At 38.4% G+C, this 5,193-nt stretch overlaps 1 pseudogene; it reads left to right on the forward strand.

The window, feature by feature from the left end:
• Positions 1-3,835: 3,835 nt before the first annotated feature.
• Positions 3,836-4,413, forward strand: LOC117720803 (complement component 1 Q subcomponent-binding protein, mitochondrial pseudogene; annotated as a pseudogene).
• The last annotated feature ends 780 nt before the right edge of the window (positions 4,414-5,193 follow it).

The raw sequence follows: 5,193 nt of genomic DNA on the forward strand, positions 1-5,193 counted from the left end.
GGGCCTACAAATGCTGGTCTAGGCTTCAGCTCTCAGCTCTGTAAGAACGAGACCCCTTGGAGTTCAAACCTCTTGTAACTTCATCTCTAGGGATGCCAACATCCTCTTCTGACCTCTGTACGCAATAAAGGCCCAAGCACACAAATATTTAAAAAATAAAATAAAAATTATTTAAAAACAGAGTTAGGTAAACTTTAAGAGTTAGGTAAGATGAAGAACCACATAATAAAGCCATAAAATAAAGTAATTCACAGCACCATCTTAAGAAATAATAGATGGCCGGGCAGTGGTGGTGCACACCTTTAATCCCAGCACTTGGGAGGCAGAGGCAGGCGGATTTCTGAGTTCGAGGCCAGCCTGGTCTACGGAGTGAGTTCCAGGACAGCCAGGGCTACACAGAGAAACCCTGTCTCGAAAAACAAAACAAACAAAACAAAACAAATCAAACAAAAAAAGAAAAAGAAAAAAAATAATAGATGGTAGAAACACAAAGCAGAGAGAAATTTGTGTAACATACTCTTTATGAAAATATGTTGTTCCTACAAGCTACAAATAATGTGTCTACCTTCACCATAAGTTTTACACAATGTTATTCTTTCTAAAGCTGATTCTAAATAGTCAGTTGGTAAAGGGTTGTCATGATAGCTAGGGACCAAGCATTTAAACATGTGAGCCTGTGGGAGCCATTCTCGTTCAGAGCACCACAGGTATCATTTGTTTTCTTCTACTTTTTAATATTCTTTTTAATGGACATTCATCTTGTATAGTACAAAATTGTTCTCATCACTTTCCCTAGGAAGTACACTAATGCTAAAATGGAAATAGACATTGTTGGTAGTTAGGAGGTGACCCAATTTAAATCTAATTATCCAACTTTTTTTTTTTTAATTTTTAAAGCTCATCCCTCCTGCCCTTTCTATTGCTATTCCCCATAGATTTCAGTCTGGATCCTCAAGGATTTGACAACATCTCATTGCTTATTCTCGCCAAGATCTTGATTTATAAAGCAGCCAAGAAATAATAAATAAATAAATAAATAAATGACAAAAGTAAAACCTACCAATCTTACAAATGTGCTTCTTCACATAAAGCTCTTAATGACATCCAGCTAGTGGAAAGTCACAGACACAAAATACTTAATTTTAAAAGAAATTTACAAGTGTATCTTCAGCTTTATGTAGAGGTATTAGAATTATCATTAATATTAAAGGACTTAACAAAGGCAAGTTAATTAAAATGTATTTAGTTGTTTCACAATGAAGGCAATTAATAGATTAGAGAAGTGTGCCAAACCAATGAAAGAATTGTTCATCAATACAGATATTCTTGAGTCAAATCATTTCTAATTTACTAAAGACACTTTAGTTTAGACTAATGCACAGAAAAATATTAAATTATATAATCTTCAAATTCACACTAGATCTAAGACCATGGTCATGAATGATTTCATATAAAAATACTGTTTTATAAAATTTTGAGAGTTTTATGCTATACATTATAATCATATTTGTCTCCTTACGCCATTCCTTCCAGAGCCTTCCTGTCACCCCCTTTCATGTTTTCTCTCTGTGTCTACCTCTTGTTTCTGTCATCTGTCTGTCTATCTCTAGCTCCTCTCTGTCTCTCTCTGTATGTCTATATGTCTCTGTGGCTCTGTGTCTTTGTGTCTGTGTGTTCATGTGTTTGTGTGTGTCTGTCTCTGACTCTCTGTCTGTCTCTGTCTCTCTTCACATCTGATATAAAAGCACTCTTCAGATCTTCAACTCCTATCAGCTTTGTTGCCTACAACACTCTTCTTTTACATGGGTTTGTTCTGTTCCCCATTAACAGCTTTTCTAGGCAACTATTCTATGATTCTGTCATCTTCAACATCTTGGTGTCTCTAAGGAAACCCAAGCTTCACATTCAGAGCTTCACACAATGGACTCTGTAGACTTCCATGCAGGGACTACTGACATATGCCCGACTTCAGTGGCTTTTGGTATTGGAGGAAGATTTGATAACACCTTTCTTATATCTTTGACTCTAAAGCCATAACCATGTGGTTCAAGCTGCCAAATTCTGCTGCTTGCTGAGGCTGGAACATAGCCTTCTTGTTTAAATATATTTTCATCAGCTTTCTGTTTCCAGTGGTTTATATCTCTGCCTGGAACTTGCTCTGTAGACCAGGCTGGCCTTGAATGTAGAGATCTGGCAGCCTCTACCTTACAAGGGCTGGTATGAAAAGTATGCACCACCATTCCTGGCTCTAAGCTTTCCTTTAATTTTTCTCTTTTCTTTAACTCCTTTTCACAAAGTGAAAGCTTGGCTAGGTCAACCCTGCTTTATTCCATTTAGCATCAGACTTTTCTTTAATCTGTTTACACTTTCTGCTGCTTTTTTTTCCTACTATATATGTATTTTTCCTTGCTCAGCTTGCTCCTTTTCATTATCTGCATAAGAGTGACCAATAATAGTCATAGAACACACTTCATGCTAGGTTGATTCCGTAAGTCCTTTGACAAAACTCAATTCACAACTCTTCAATTTAGCTTCAGGCAGATTTTTAGACAAGAGCAGAAAGCAGCCACATTCTTCACCAAAATATCCTAGGAATGATCTCTGGGACACATACTAATATTTTTCCTCCTCTGAAACCTCTTGAGTCAGGATCCCACAGTTCAAATCACCCTTCCCACCTCTGTCTTGCACGTTCCCATGAGTACGGCCCATAAGGCCTGCTTAAAGTGTCCAATTGCTTTTATTGTCCAAAGTCCCAAGTGTTCCATATCCCTCCAAACAAAAGCATGGTTCAGCTTATCATACTCATAGCACGATACTCATCCCTGCTCCCAACTTCTGTTTTAGTGATGGTTTGTCTTGCTGTGAAGGGCATTATGACCATGGCAACTCTTATAAGGGAAAACACTTAATTAGGGACTGGCTTCAGTTCAGAGATTTAATCCATTGTCATCCTGAGGGGAAGCATGGCAGCATGCAGGCTGACATGGGGCTGGAGAAGGAGCTCAGAGGTCTACATCCAGTCATGATGGTGGCAGGAAAAGAAAGTGAAAATGGGCCTGGTTTGAGTATCTGAAGCCTCAAACCTTGCCTCCAGTAACATTTTCTCCAGTATGGTCTATTCTATTATGACCGACCAAGTCTAATAGTGCCACTCCCTATGAAAGCCTATGTGAGGTGTTTTCACTCAAACCACTGTAATGCCTTTATACTTAGCACTCAGCAGGTGGAAACAATTAAGATCTCTGTGATTTAAGGCCAGCCTATTGTTCTATATAGCAAAAAATCCATCTTAAACAAACAGAAAAAAGTAAAATAAATAAATAAATAAAGTTACATTTTAAAAAGGCAGAGTTGACTGTGGGTTTGCTTTCTATTAGGCCACTATTTTATTTTATTTTATTTTATTTTGTTCTGAATATAACCAGCAGAAAGGCCTCGCTGAACCTATTGTCAAAAACTGTTATGGAGCAGGTAAGATACTTTCTTGGTTTGTAAGTAATTGTTAATATTAACGCTGGAGAAATAGCTCAGCTACTGAGAGTACTGTTTGCTCTTACAGAGACATGGATATAGTTTCCATCATCAAAGCAGTGGCTTACATTTGCTTCTAACTCCACTACTGGCAGAATTAATAGCCTCTTCTGGAGTCTGTGCGTACCAGTTATACATACACCTCGTTCACACACATCCATGTCGGTATTCAAACATACATACAAAATAAAAATAGATATTTTTTGAAGTTTCCTTGTGATTTGTTTTATGTATAGATATAGAGATAGAGATAAATATGTTCTTTAAAAATATCTGGTCTCGGCCGGTCGTCCTTCCCTCTGCACATGTCCGCCCCGCGATGCTCCCTCTGCTACGCTGTGTGCCCCGCCTCCTGCAGCCCCCAGTTCCCTGCGCTTGCAGCTTTGGTACTCTGCACATGGAAGGAGACAAGGCCTTCGTTGAATTCTTGACTGATGAAATTAAGGAAGAAAAAAAGATCCAGAAGCATAAGTCCCTTCCCAAGATGTCTGGAGATTGGGAGCTGGAAGTGAACGGCACAGAGGCTAAATTATTGCGCAAAGTTGCTAGAGAAAAGATCACTGTCACTTTCGACATTAACAACAGCAACCCTCCAACATTTGATGGTGAGGAGGAGCCCTCACAAGGGCAGAAGGCCGAAGAACAGGAGCCGGAACTGACATCAACTCCTAATTTTGTGGTTGACGTTACAAAGATTGATGGCAAGAAGACCCTTGTACTGGACTGTCACTATCCTGAGGATGAGATCGGACACGAAGATGAGGCCGAGAGTGATATTTTCTCTATCAAGGAAGTTAGCTTTCAGGCCACTGGTGACTCTGAGTAGAGGGATACAAACTATACACTCAACACAGATTTCCTGGACTGGGCCTTGTATGACCACCTTCCTTGCGGAGGACTGAGAGGTGGGTAACACTTTTGCGGATGAACTGGTGGAGCTCAGTACAGCCCTAGAGCACCAGGAATACATCACCTTTCTTGAGGACCTCAAAAGTTTTGTTAAGAGCCAGTAAAACTGTCAGAGACTGAAGGCCTTAATTAAGTAGCAAGCTTTGGCCAGTGAACAAAAGCTACCTTGGCATCAGAATTATGCTTTGAAATGGCTGTCATCCTAATATCATATGGTGGGGGAAAGCAAGTTTAAATTATCGCTGTTACACCTCCATTTACTATTCCTTTGGGCTTTTTTTTCCTGTACAAATTTATTATTTGTAGATTTTTTTATAACATGATGATGGACAATAAATCTGACTTTATCTCCTCCAGGAAAAAATAAATAAATAAAAATATCTATCTGATGTATTTTTATCATCTACTTTCCCCTCTCCCTGACATCTCCTGGATCCTACATGTATCGTGAAACAAAAAGTAAATTCTTAATATTATTTTAAAAGAGAAAAATGAGAAGAAAACCTAACATTATTCAACAATTAAGGACAGAAGAATGGATTAAAGTATGAGCAAAGACCCTAATTTTCGATCTTAAAGAGATCTAGTACCATAGAAAGCATAGCCACACCTTTGAAAATGTAATTTTATTTCCTGTATTTGCTTCATGCAAAGTTCAGCATAGCGTTGATTTTTCTTCAAAATACAAAAGAAAAGGAAGTAATGTAAAGTATATCCATAAAAGCTTAATTTCAAATTCCAGAAGCAGAG

The sequence above is a fragment of the Arvicanthis niloticus genome, chromosome 15 (assembly GCF_011762505.2).
Source record: "Arvicanthis niloticus isolate mArvNil1 chromosome 15, mArvNil1.pat.X, whole genome shotgun sequence".
NCBI lineage: Eukaryota > Metazoa > Chordata > Mammalia > Rodentia > Muridae > Arvicanthis > Arvicanthis niloticus.